This window comes from Macaca mulatta, chromosome 7 (assembly GCF_049350105.2).
Source record: "Macaca mulatta isolate MMU2019108-1 chromosome 7, T2T-MMU8v2.0, whole genome shotgun sequence".
Taxonomy (NCBI): domain Eukaryota; kingdom Metazoa; phylum Chordata; class Mammalia; order Primates; family Cercopithecidae; genus Macaca; species Macaca mulatta.
Window position 1 is genome coordinate 128,976,979 of NC_133412.1, and position 11,874 is coordinate 128,988,852.

An 11,874-nucleotide genomic window follows, 5' to 3' on the forward strand; every position below is an offset into this window, starting at 1 on the left:
GAAGGATCCAAATAATTCTAACCTGATTTATGTTTTTGGCCTCTGTTACTTCTAGAACTAAGAATTCCATAAGTTTATTACACATTATGTAAAGTAACATTTTTACTTTCTCTAAGACATCATCCTTCAAGCCTTGATTCTGGAATGTGGGGGCTCTCGACCCCGATGACTTCATCTCGCTTTTCTTGATTTATAAGTATCCCAGCGTAGTGAACATAGTGAAATCCTACTCCTACAGAAAATACAAAAAGTAGCCGGACATAGTGGTGCGTACCTGTAGTCCCAGCTACTTGGGGGGCTGAGGTGGGAGGATCGGTGGAACCTGGGAGGCTGAGTTTGCAGTGAGCCAAGATCATGCCACTGCACTCTAGCCTGGGTGACAGAGCAAGACCCTGTCTCAAAAAAAAGTGTATGTGAGTTTCCTTCAGACTTTGAGTTTCCAGATTGAGAATTTTATTTATTATCATTAGATGACAATGTTTCTATTCATGGGTGCAGACATAACTGAGAAGACAGATGCCTAGCCACTAATTCCTTCTGCAGGCTATTCAGAAAAGAACTGCTCTGATTTGTAGTTTCTATCAGCAGGAAATACCCCTGTTTGAGGTTGTTCTCATCATTCACTATCTTCTTATAGTAAGTCTACCACATCTTATGATCAAGTTTCCTATCCCATTAGGATTTTTTTTCCCTTTGCCCTGAATGTTTCCACTTTCTGATATTGTATTTAAGTATCCGATGGAAGCATTATTTTATTTTATTTTTTTTTTATCCAAAATGTGTTTATTGAGATGGTTTCCCACTCGTCTTGATTCAGAGTGCCTTTAGTGCTGCTTCCTCCTAAAGGAACATCCTTCTGTAAGCCTTGCTTTTCCTCCTGTAGGCTGACAGAGGACAGTGGAGCAGCCAATACACAAAACTACTGTTTGTTCATGGCTAAAGACCGTGGTGATTTTATAGCATCCTGGGCATTTCACACCCATAAAGTAGGAATTGGGGCTCTGCACCAGGAGTTTCTTCTTGTGTTTCCTCTTCTTCTCTTCTGGGGAGGGATGAAGGAGATCCTTTGCGAGAGGCATGTTCTTGTGTGGGTAGGTCGTCGCCGCCGGAAAGCAGAAGCATTATTTTCTATACTGCCAATTGGTATCTCCCATTGGCATTCTGATAGGGGGATTCCCATCTATGAATCATCCAAGCAGAGATGGAAAGTAAGGTAGTTGGATACTAAGTTCTGGAGCTCAAAGGAGAGATCATAGGTAAAAATATAAAGTTGAGGTCATAAGCATTGGATGATATTGAAGCCATGAGAATGGATGAGGTCTCTCAAGGAGATAATGTTGAGGAATGAGAGGAGAATGTTGTTATGACTCAACTCACAATGATACCTCAATTCTACCCAGTTGATATTCTGCTCATTACCTGATTACAGTTATTTGTTTATGTCTTCACTCATACAGTACTGTATCTTATGGCACAAAATTTCTTAGCTTCTTTCAAAGATTTGATTTTTAAGCGTTGTTAGTTTCTTTTTTGGTAATTATAACTCATTGAAGATGTTGTTCAGAAAATCTTTTCCTTTTATCCCTGGGAGTCAGGGAAATGGTGCCTCTCTAAGAGTGACAGTCCATCTCTCTCACTCTCTCAGTCTTGCCTTCTCTCCTACCACCACCTCCTTCCTCACCTAGTTGAGATGTCCCAAAGAGAGTTGTATGAAAGTCACCAATACCTCAGGATTAGGAGAAGCATCTAGGCCCCAGTAGGCAAATATTTCTCAGGACCATGGTCAGCATAGCACACCTGTCCTGATTTCCACTCCACCCTCTGAGCTTTTTTCTTTTCCTTTTAAAACAGGGTCTTGCTATGTTGCCCAGGCTGGAGTACAGTGGCTATTCACAGGTGTGATCATAAGTACACTGTAGCTTCGAACTCCTGGGCTCAAGTGATTATCTTGCCTTAGCCCCTTCAGTAGCTGGGACTACTGTGCCTGGTTTCTCCTTAGGTTTTAGTCATTGCTATGTCGGTGAGTCTCCATCTTCAGCTCCTAGTCTCAGTCTTTGTTTCCATCTTCTTATGGTCAATAAACAGTATCTATGTAGATGAACTATGTTTCTCAAAGTTTTCTCTGCTACTCATTTCCCACTGTCACATCTTTCAGCTGCATCAAAAGTCCAGGGAAAGTTGGACAAGTTACCCCTCACACGCTAAAATGATGAATGAAATTGGGAAAACTCTATTTAAGGGCACAAATGTGACCTATGTGATAAGCTTATGATATGGCCATGAGAAGACAGTTTCTCTATGTCTCCCAGTAGAGTGTCAGTTTGTGTGAGAGAGAAATGGACAAATACTCTTGGAGAGGAGTAACCATCGAGAGATTGCCAGGGAGTGGAAAAAAGTTTTTGGGACGTCATTTTCAAATACATGCAGTTATCAAGAAAGAACCATAAGTCAACCAACCTCAAATGCAATATGAGAAATAACTCTACTGGGAATTGAGAGTTGGGAGCTCCTTCTTCAAGAAGGAACATGTGAGATCTGCATGTTCCAGTCTAGCAGCTTCTGCAAACTGGAAGAGTTGTTCTTCGCCCCACTCAGTTAGGGATGGAGCTTGATGTCACGCTGAGATCCCTAAGAACGTGCAGAACTTCCTGAGCATGAGCAGTGTGGTACCTTGGAGTACACACTCTGATAGCTTTGAAGCCAGTGGAGGATATCCAGCTGTTTTTAGGGTTGTCCTGATGTGGGATGTGTTTAATCTTGGGTTGCATGTTTATGTTCATAACTGTGCAGACTGCTTGTGACTCCTAATTGTATGCATGCCATCACGGGCGTGCCTTTGGAGGCATTCTCATAAGATTAGGGAAATGTCTTGATGACTCTAAGAGATTTGACAGGGTTTGTGAATCAAAAGATTTGATTGTATGATGGATTCCTGCTCTATTCCTTTACCCTAAGTTAGAGTATATTCTGGTCTATTTCTAGGATGTTGCCAGTATGTGTGTGTGTGTGTGTGCATGCATGTGTGTGTGTATTTTTTATGATAAAATAAGAATGCTTACTTTCGATTTGGTAGAAAAATCCACCCAGCTCTCCAAATAAAGTAACTCCAAATCCACTTAGTAAAAATATATTATTATTAGAGCTTAACTGCAAGCTGGAGGGTGAGGGACAAAAAGAAATCTCTGGAGTCAGCAGGATTGCCCAGGAAGCTTGCATTCATTGCCAGTATCCACTCTCCCTGATTTCTGTAGCCCTGTGTCCTGGTGCTGTGTATTTAGCCTCTGTCAGTTCCTTCCTGCTGTGCCCCTCCTCAGCTATGGATACTGAAGCCTTCATCCTGCAGGGTTGGAACTGTCCAGTGATTGAGCATAGCTTTGCCTTCTATCAATGTGAATGTCCACTGTAGGTGATGCCTGGATTTAATCTGCAACCTGAAAGGATAATCCTTTGGTTATCTAAAGGACACCAGATACACAGAAAGCTGTAGCCCTTTTCCCCCCTCATCATCACCATGTGGACCCTGTCTGCATGAGGAAATTTCTGTCCCAGTTTTGAGTTTGTCCACCGTAGTGGTCTCAGCACTCCTCAAAGCCAAGCCAGCCCACACCACCAACATATTTAAAATAGTATGTTCTTACTCTCATCAGTCTTGTATTGCTGTCGCTTTTATTAGTTGAGTATGCTACAGGCTAAACTATGGTCTCCTCTAAGGTTCCACGAACAATTTGAGGTCAAGAGGAAATAACTGTGACAGTATTATGTTATTAATAACATAAAATCAATTCACTCATTAATTGCATGAAACCAAATACACAGTGGGGCAGCAATGATTACAGATTTTCTTTTTTTTTTTTTTTTTTTGAGACGGAGTCTCGCTCTGTCGCCCAGGCTGGAGTGCAGTGGCGCGATCTCGGCTCACTGCAAGCTCCGCCTCCCGGGTTCACGCCATTCTCCTGCCTCAGCCTCCCGAGTAGCTGGGACTACAGGCGCCCACAACAGCGCCCGGCTAATTTTTTGTATTTTTAGTAGAGACGGGGTTTCACCGTGGTCTCGATCTCCTGACCTTGTGATCCGCCCGCCTCGGCCTCCCAAAGTGCTGGGATTACAGGCGTGAGCCACCGCGCCCGGCTACAGATTTTCTTCGACGTGGTTCCGCTCCTCAACCAGTTCCCTTTGGAGGCATGCTGGGCTTGTTGGCCCACTGCCCTCATGACAGCATGATGGCAAGGGAGTAATAGGACAGATATAGCTGAGTGTCTCTGGGCTGGATCTTCACACAGTCTTTAATCTGGTGAGTCATGTTGTAGGCATGGTAACCTAATTATTTCCTGGACAGAATTAACTACACATGTATATTCACCTTCTCTACCTGCTGTCAAAGATCACATCTTTCTCCAGGGCCTTGATGCTACTTTTATATCCATTCTCTCCTACATCACCAGTTTCTCCTTCTGAGCTGGTGATTTCCAACAGCATACAAATACGCTCTAAGATCTCCCATGTTAAAAAACTTTCTCTTGACTCCACTTCTCAGCTCCCCTAAATAGAGAAACTTTTGGAATGCATTATCTATACTCACTGCCTCCATTTCTTTATCTCTCATTGATACTTTAACTTCAGTCAAGTTTCTACCCAGCACTCCCACTTAAATGGTTTTCCTGTCCACTGAAACCATTCTCCGTAACGGTAGGTACCAATGGCTTCCATGCTGTCCATCTAAACAGCTGTTATCTGACCTCATTAGATTTGACCTTTAAGCAGCATCAGCCACTCCAGTTGTTGGCTGGTTGACCTTTTCCTCCATTTACTATCACTTTAATCTCTTGGCTTCCAAAAAACACTGAACTCTGCTGGTTTTCCACTGATATCATCAATGGATATGGTTTGGTTCTGTCTCCACCCAAAATCTCATCTTGAATTGTAGTCCCCATAATCCCTATGTATCAAGGGCAGGACCAAGGGTGAAGGTAATTGGATCATGGGTACAGTTCCCCTCATGCTGTTCTTGTGACAGTGAGTGAGTCTCACAAGATCCGATGGTTTTATAAGCATCTGGCATTTCCCCTGCTCGCACTTCTCCTTCCTGCTGTCCTGTGAAGAAGGTACCTTTCTTCCCCTTCCACCATTATTGTAAGTTTCCCAAGGCCTTCCCAGTCATGTGGAACTGTGAGTCAATTAAACCTCTTTCCTTTATAAATTACCCAGTCTCAGGTATTTCCTTATAGCAATGTGAGAACAAATTAATATAGCAACTGCTCCTTTTCAGCCTCTCTTGCTGGTTTTTCCTTCTCTACCTAATTTCCAAATGTTGTCATATCTTGGAATTCAATCTTGAGCTCTTTTCCTTTTCCATACACTCTCTCCCGCCAAGGTTTTAGTGTAAAATCTGGTTAAGTCTAACTTGGACCTACCCCACTTAGCTTCTTACCTATCCAGTCTGCTATCAATATTTCTCATTTGAATGTCCACATGACTTCTGAAATTTAATGTGTTACAAATAGAGGGGTTTCTTTCTCTCACAAACTTAGTCTTCCTGAGTATTAACCTTTCCAAATAAATGGCATTACCAAACTCTCAGTTGCTCAGGCCAAAATTCTAAACATTATACTTGACTTTTCCCATTCCTTCAACCCCTCCCACATTCATTCCATCAGAATTCTTGTTGGTTCTACCTCAAAAATAGATTTAAAATCTGTCTAGTTCTCCCCATCTTCAACACTGCCACGTAGGTGCAACTGGCATTATTGTGTTTAGTCTTGCTCCCTTTCAACCCATGCTCTGTTTAACAAAATTAGTTTTGTTTTATTTTTTTCTTTTTCATTTGACGCAGAGTCTTGCTCTGTTACCCAGGCTGAAGTGCAGTGGCAGGATAATGGCTCACTGCAGGCTCCACCTCCTAGGCTCAAGCAAACCTTCCACCTCAGCCTCTCAAGTTGTCAAGACTACAGACGCGTGCCACCATACCCAGAATATTTTTTATTTTTTGTAGAGATGGGTTCTTGCCATGTTGCCCAGGCTGTTCTCAAACTCCTGGGCTCAAGTGATCCTCCTCCCTCAGACTCCCAAAGTACTGGGATTACATGTGGTTTTTTCAAATAACAAACTAGATATGTCGCTCTCCTGCTTAAAAGTCTTTAATAACTCCCTATTTCTCTTACAATAAATTTTGAACTCAACCTTGACCTATAAGTTATGTCTGATTTGTCTGCTGCACTTCTCAGACATATTTTATATCATGCTTCCCTCTCATTCACTGCTTCCTAACCACACTGGCCTTTCTGTTACTCAAATGCACCGTTGCCTTAAGGCATTCTCATTCACCGTGTCCATATCCAATTCATTCATTTTCACACAGCCATCTTATTCTCATCTGTCAGGGCTCAGCCCAAATATTACGTTTGTTGAGGACCTCTTCTGACCATTCCTTCTAAAGTGGTTCCCCCATTTTACCCTTTATTGCCCCACCTGGTTGTTTCTTCCTAATGCCTATTATAATATGTAAATATCTTATTTGTTTAGCTAGTTGCTTATTATTTGTCCTTCTCCTTTATTGGATTACAAGCTTTATGAGCAGGGGTCTTATCTGTCTTGTACAACTATGCCTGCCACGTAGTTGGTACTCTGCAAATATTTGTTGAATAGATGAATGAAGGAGTAAATGAATAAGTGAATGTCTCTGGAAATGGTATTATTCTAGAGCCTCTTCAACATCATTTTACTTTTACTTTGCTTGAGGATTCTTATCCCATGTCTGTTACTGATTTCCCAAACAAGAAAAAGTAAAGTTTTAAGTGCCCAAGTATTCCACTTTGTATAAAGTTTGTAAGCACTATATTTAGAAGAGGTTGGCAAACATAAGCTCTCAAGTTCAATTAAATTCTGGCATGGTAAAAGTACTAATGGAGACAGTGAGCTCTAGTTGATATCCGGACAGGGAGTTTCTGACCATTTGTATCATAGATGTCTATCAAACAGGCAATTCTTGGAGAATAAGACATAGCAAATACAGTTTAGTACATTGAGGGAGACTGACTCTTTTAGCCGAGCTGGCTTAGTCTCTTTATTATGAAGAATATTGATCATCAGATCCAATTTGATTTGGCCAGTCATGTTATCAAGGAGTAGCCTTGCAAAAGTCTCTAGACTGGTAATCTTACTTATGATAAATTAGATCTCTGCCAAGAAATTCTCTAAGGTATACAAGTACTGCACCAACTAAAGATTGTGATCTGCATCTTAGCCCGAGGCCTATAAATATAACTCAGTCAAATTCATGTCCACATTTTCATGATGCATTCAAATCTGCATTTTGATTCAGATGCTAATAGCATATCTTTTTAATACAATTCTCAGACTCAAAGAATTTGGTCAAAATGATCCTACCAATTTAATGTTCTTGTGTTTTTTGAAAATTATTTCTTAAGTTAATATACCAAAAAATGGACTTTGTTGTATGTATAGTTTTCTATAAATTTTAGTACATGTAAAAATTTATGAAACTACCTCTGCAATTAGGGTACAGAACAGTTGCACCACCAAAAGACACTGTTGTGCTACTCCCTTTTAGTCACACCCTACACCACACCACTCCAACCCCAGCAACCACTGATCCATCATTATAATTTTTTTTCTTTTTGAGGTTATTACATAAATGTAATGATACAGAAGAGAGCCTTTTGATACTGGCCTCTTTCACTTAGCATAAATGCCGTTAAGATTCACCCAATTTGCTGCATGCCTCAGTAGACTGTTCCTTCTTATTGTGAAGTAGTATTTCATTGTATAACTGCATCACAGTTTGTTTATCCCTTTACCCAATGAGGGACAGTTAGATTGTTTCCAGTTTTAGGTGGTTAAGACTAGAGTTGATATTTACATTTGTATATAGGTTTTTGTGTGAATGTATATTTCATTTCACTATGGTAAACATCTAGGAGTGGGATTGCTGGATCATATGGTAAGTGTATGTTTAACTTTGTAAGAAACTGCCAAAATGCTTTTCATAAAAGCTGTACTGTTTGGCATTCTCACAGCAGTGTATGAGAGCTTTAGCTGACCCACATGCTTGCAGCACTTACTAAATCAGACTTTGTCAACTTCTTAACTTTTGCTCTGTGACAGACACTTTTAAGACACTGAAAAGACTAGCTGCAGACTTGGAAAAAAATATTTGTAAGTCATGTATCTGACAAAAGACCCTTGAATATATAAAGAACTCTCAAAACTCTTAAAAAATTAAGAACACAGTTTAAAAATTGGCAAAAGACTTAAACAGATATTCACTAACAATGATATACAGGCCAGGCACAGTGGATAATGCCTGTCACCCCAGCACTTTGGGAGGGATTATATTTATATTTACCTTTATAAATATGGTCACTATTTTCAATTTTATTCATCCTAATATGCATGTAGTGATATCTAATTGTGGTTTTAATTAGCATTTCTGTGATGGCTAATGATACTGAACATCTTTTCGTTGATATCTATGTATCATTGGGTTTGGGTTATTTTGTTTTTTTTTTTTTTGAATCTCACTGTGTTGCCCAGGCTGGAGTACAGAGGTGTGATCTCAGCTCACTGCAACCTTTGCCTCTGGGGTTCAAGTAATTTTTATGCTTCAGCCTCCTGAGTAGCTGGGATTACAGTGCGTGCCACCACACCTGGCTAATTTTTGTATTTTTAGTAGAGATGAGGTTTCACCATGTTGACCAGGCTGGTCTTGAACTCCTGGACTCAAGAGATCTGCCCATGTCAGCCTCCCAAAGTGCTGGGATTACAGGCGTTATCCACTGTGAATATCCGTTTAAGTCTTTTGCCAATTTTTAAATTGGGTTCTTCATTTTTTGAGTTTTGAGAGTTCTTTATATATTCAGGAGTCTTTTGTCAGATATGTGACTTACCAGTATTTTTTCCAAGTCTGTAGCTAGTCTTTTCAGTATCCTAAAAGTGTCTGTCACAGAGCAAAAGGTAATAATTTGATAAAGTCTGATTTATTAATTTTTCTATGGATTGTGTGTTTGGTTCATGTCTAGGAACTCATTGCCTAACTCCAGGTCACAAAAGTTTTCTCCTAAAAGTTTTAGATTTCTATTTTCACCTTTTAACCTATGATACATTTTGAGTTAATTTTTGTGTAAGTCGTGAGGCCTAGGTTGAGGTTTCATATTTTTGCATAAGGATGTTCCAACACCACTTGTCAAAAAGACTATCCTTTCTCCATTGAATTACTTTTACCTTTGTTAAAAATTGGCTATACTTTATGGCTTATGTATGGATCCTCCATTTTGTTCCATTGATCTATATATCTATTTTTGACCAACATCATTTTTTTTTTATTACTGTAGGTTTTAGTAATCTTAAATTTAGGGAGTGTAGTTCTTTATTCTTATTTTTAAAAATTGTTTTGGCTATTCTAGTTGCTTGTCTTTCTGTATAAATTTGAGAACTGGCTTTTATATGCAAAAATCCTGTTGAGATTTTGATAGAAATGGTATTAAATCTCTAGATTAATTTGGATAGAATTATCATTTTTTACTTTGTTGACTCTTTTAATTCACAAACATGGTATATTTGTCTGCTTGGGCTGCTGTTACAAAATACCATTGACCAAGTGGTTTAACAGCAGGAATTAATTTTCTTACAGTTCTGGAGACTAGGTGTCCACGATCAAGGTGCCAGTAGGGTTGGTGTCTGGTGAGGGGTCTCCCCTTGGGTTGTAGATGGCCACTTTCTCATTGGGTCCTTATATAATCTCTTTCTTGTGTATGTGTGGAGAGAGAGAGAGAGTGGGCTTGCTGGTGTCTCTTCTTATAAATCCACTAATCCTATTGGATCAAGGCCCCACTCTTATGACCTTATTTAACTTTGTTTCCTTAGAGCCCTTCATCTCCACAAATAGAATCCCTTAAGGGGTTAGGGATTCAACATATAATTTGTGGTGGGTGTGTACAGAAACATTCAGTTCTTAACACCCTATATGTTTCTTTGTTTATTTAGATTTTCTTTAATTTCTTTCATTAGTGCTTTGCTTTCATCATACTTTATATATACTTTGCTAGATTTATAGCTAAATATTTTCTCTTTGGAACTATTGCAAATGACACTGTATTTTTAAAATTTTAGTTTTTTAAATTTTTCTTTAACTTTTGTTTTCTTTAACTTTTATTTTAGGCTTAGGGATACATGTGCAGGTTTGTTATATAGGTAAATTTGTGTCACAGTGGTTTGGTGTACAAATTATTTTGTCAGCCATATACTAAACATAGTACTCAGGATATGGTTTGGTGTGTCCTCACCCAAATCTCATCTTGAATGGTAGCTTCCACAATTCCCATGTTTTCTGGGAGGGGCCCAGTGGGAGATAATTGAGTCATGGGGGTGGTCTTTCCTGTGCTGTTCTCATGATAGTGAATAAGTCTCACAAGATCTGATGGTTTTATAAAGGGGAGTTTCCCTGCACAAGTTCTGTTGTTCTCTCTTGTCTGCCACCATGTAAGACATGCCTTTTGCCTTCTGCCATGATTGCAAGGTCTCCCCAGCCATGTGGAACTTGAGTCCATTAAGCCTTGTTTTCTTTATAATTACACAGTCTTGGGTATGTTTTTATCAGCAGTGTGAAAATGGACTAATACAACTTAGTAGTTATTTCTTATGCTCTTCTTCATCCTCCCACCCTCTAACTTCAAGTAGGCCACAGTGTCTATTGTTTCTTTCTTTGTGTCCATGTGTTCTCGTTATTTAGCTCCCACTTACAAGTGAGAATGCATGATATTTGGTTTTCTGTTCCTGCATTAGTTTGCTAAGGATAATGGCCTCCAGCTCCATTGATGTTCCTTTAAAGGATATGATCTCATTCCTTTTTATGACTGCATAGTGTTCCATGGTGTATATGTATGACATTTTCTTTATCCAGTCTGTCATTGATGAGCATTTATATTGATTCCATGTCTTTGCTATTGTGAATAGTGCTGCAAATTTGAATGCAAATGTTTGAGTGCACATGTCTTTATGGCAGAATGATTTATATTCCTTTCAGTATATACTCAATAATGGGATTGCTGGACTAAATGGTGATTCCATTTCAAGTTCTTTGAGGAATCACCATACTGCTTTCCACAATGATCTAATTTACACTCCTGCCAACAGTGGATAAATGTTCCCTTTTCTCCACAACCTCACTAACATCTGTTATTTTTTGGCTTTTTAATGATAGCCATTCTGCTTGGAGAGAGATGACATCTCATTGTGGTTTTGATTTGCATTTCTCTAATGATTACTGAAATTAAGCATTTTTTTCATATGCTTGTTGGCTGTGTGTATGTTGTCTTTTGAAAAGTGTCTGTTAAAGTCCTTTGTCCACTTTTTAGTAGGGTTGTTTTTTGCTTGTAAATTTTATTAAGTTCCTTATAGATGCTGGATATTAGGGCTTTGTCATATGTATAGTCAGGAGCACAGATATATAGGGAAATATTTTTTCCCATTCTGTAGATTGTCTGTTTACTCGACCGTTTTTAATTTTTTTAATTAAATTTTTTTTTGCTATGCAAATGCTATTTAGTTTGATTAGATCCCATTTATCAATTTTTGCTTTTATTGTAATTGGTTTTGGTGTGTTTGTCATAAAATCTTTGCCTGTTCTTCTGTCCAGAATGGTACTTCCTAGGTTATCTTCCAGGGTTTTTATAGTTTTACCTTTAAGTTTTTAATTCATGTTGAGTTGATTTTTGTGTATGGTATATGGTATAAGGAAGGGGTCCAGCTTCACTATTCTCTACATGGCTAGCCAGTTATCTCAGAACTATTTATTGAATAGAGAGTCCTTTTCCTATTGCTTGTTTTTGTTAGCTTTGCTGAGGATCAGATGGTTGTAGG

At 39.1% G+C, this 11,874-nt stretch overlaps 1 pseudogene across 1 annotated transcript; it reads right to left on the reverse strand.

Annotated features, from left to right (window-relative positions):
• Positions 1-753: 753 nt before the first annotated feature.
• LOC100427696 (small ribosomal subunit protein eS27 pseudogene) lies at positions 754-1,113 on the reverse strand (annotated as a pseudogene). The gene has a single exon (XR_013395283.1). The product of XR_013395283.1 is annotated as a small ribosomal subunit protein eS27 pseudogene (transcript).
• Between the last annotated feature and the right edge of the window lie 10,761 nt (positions 1,114-11,874).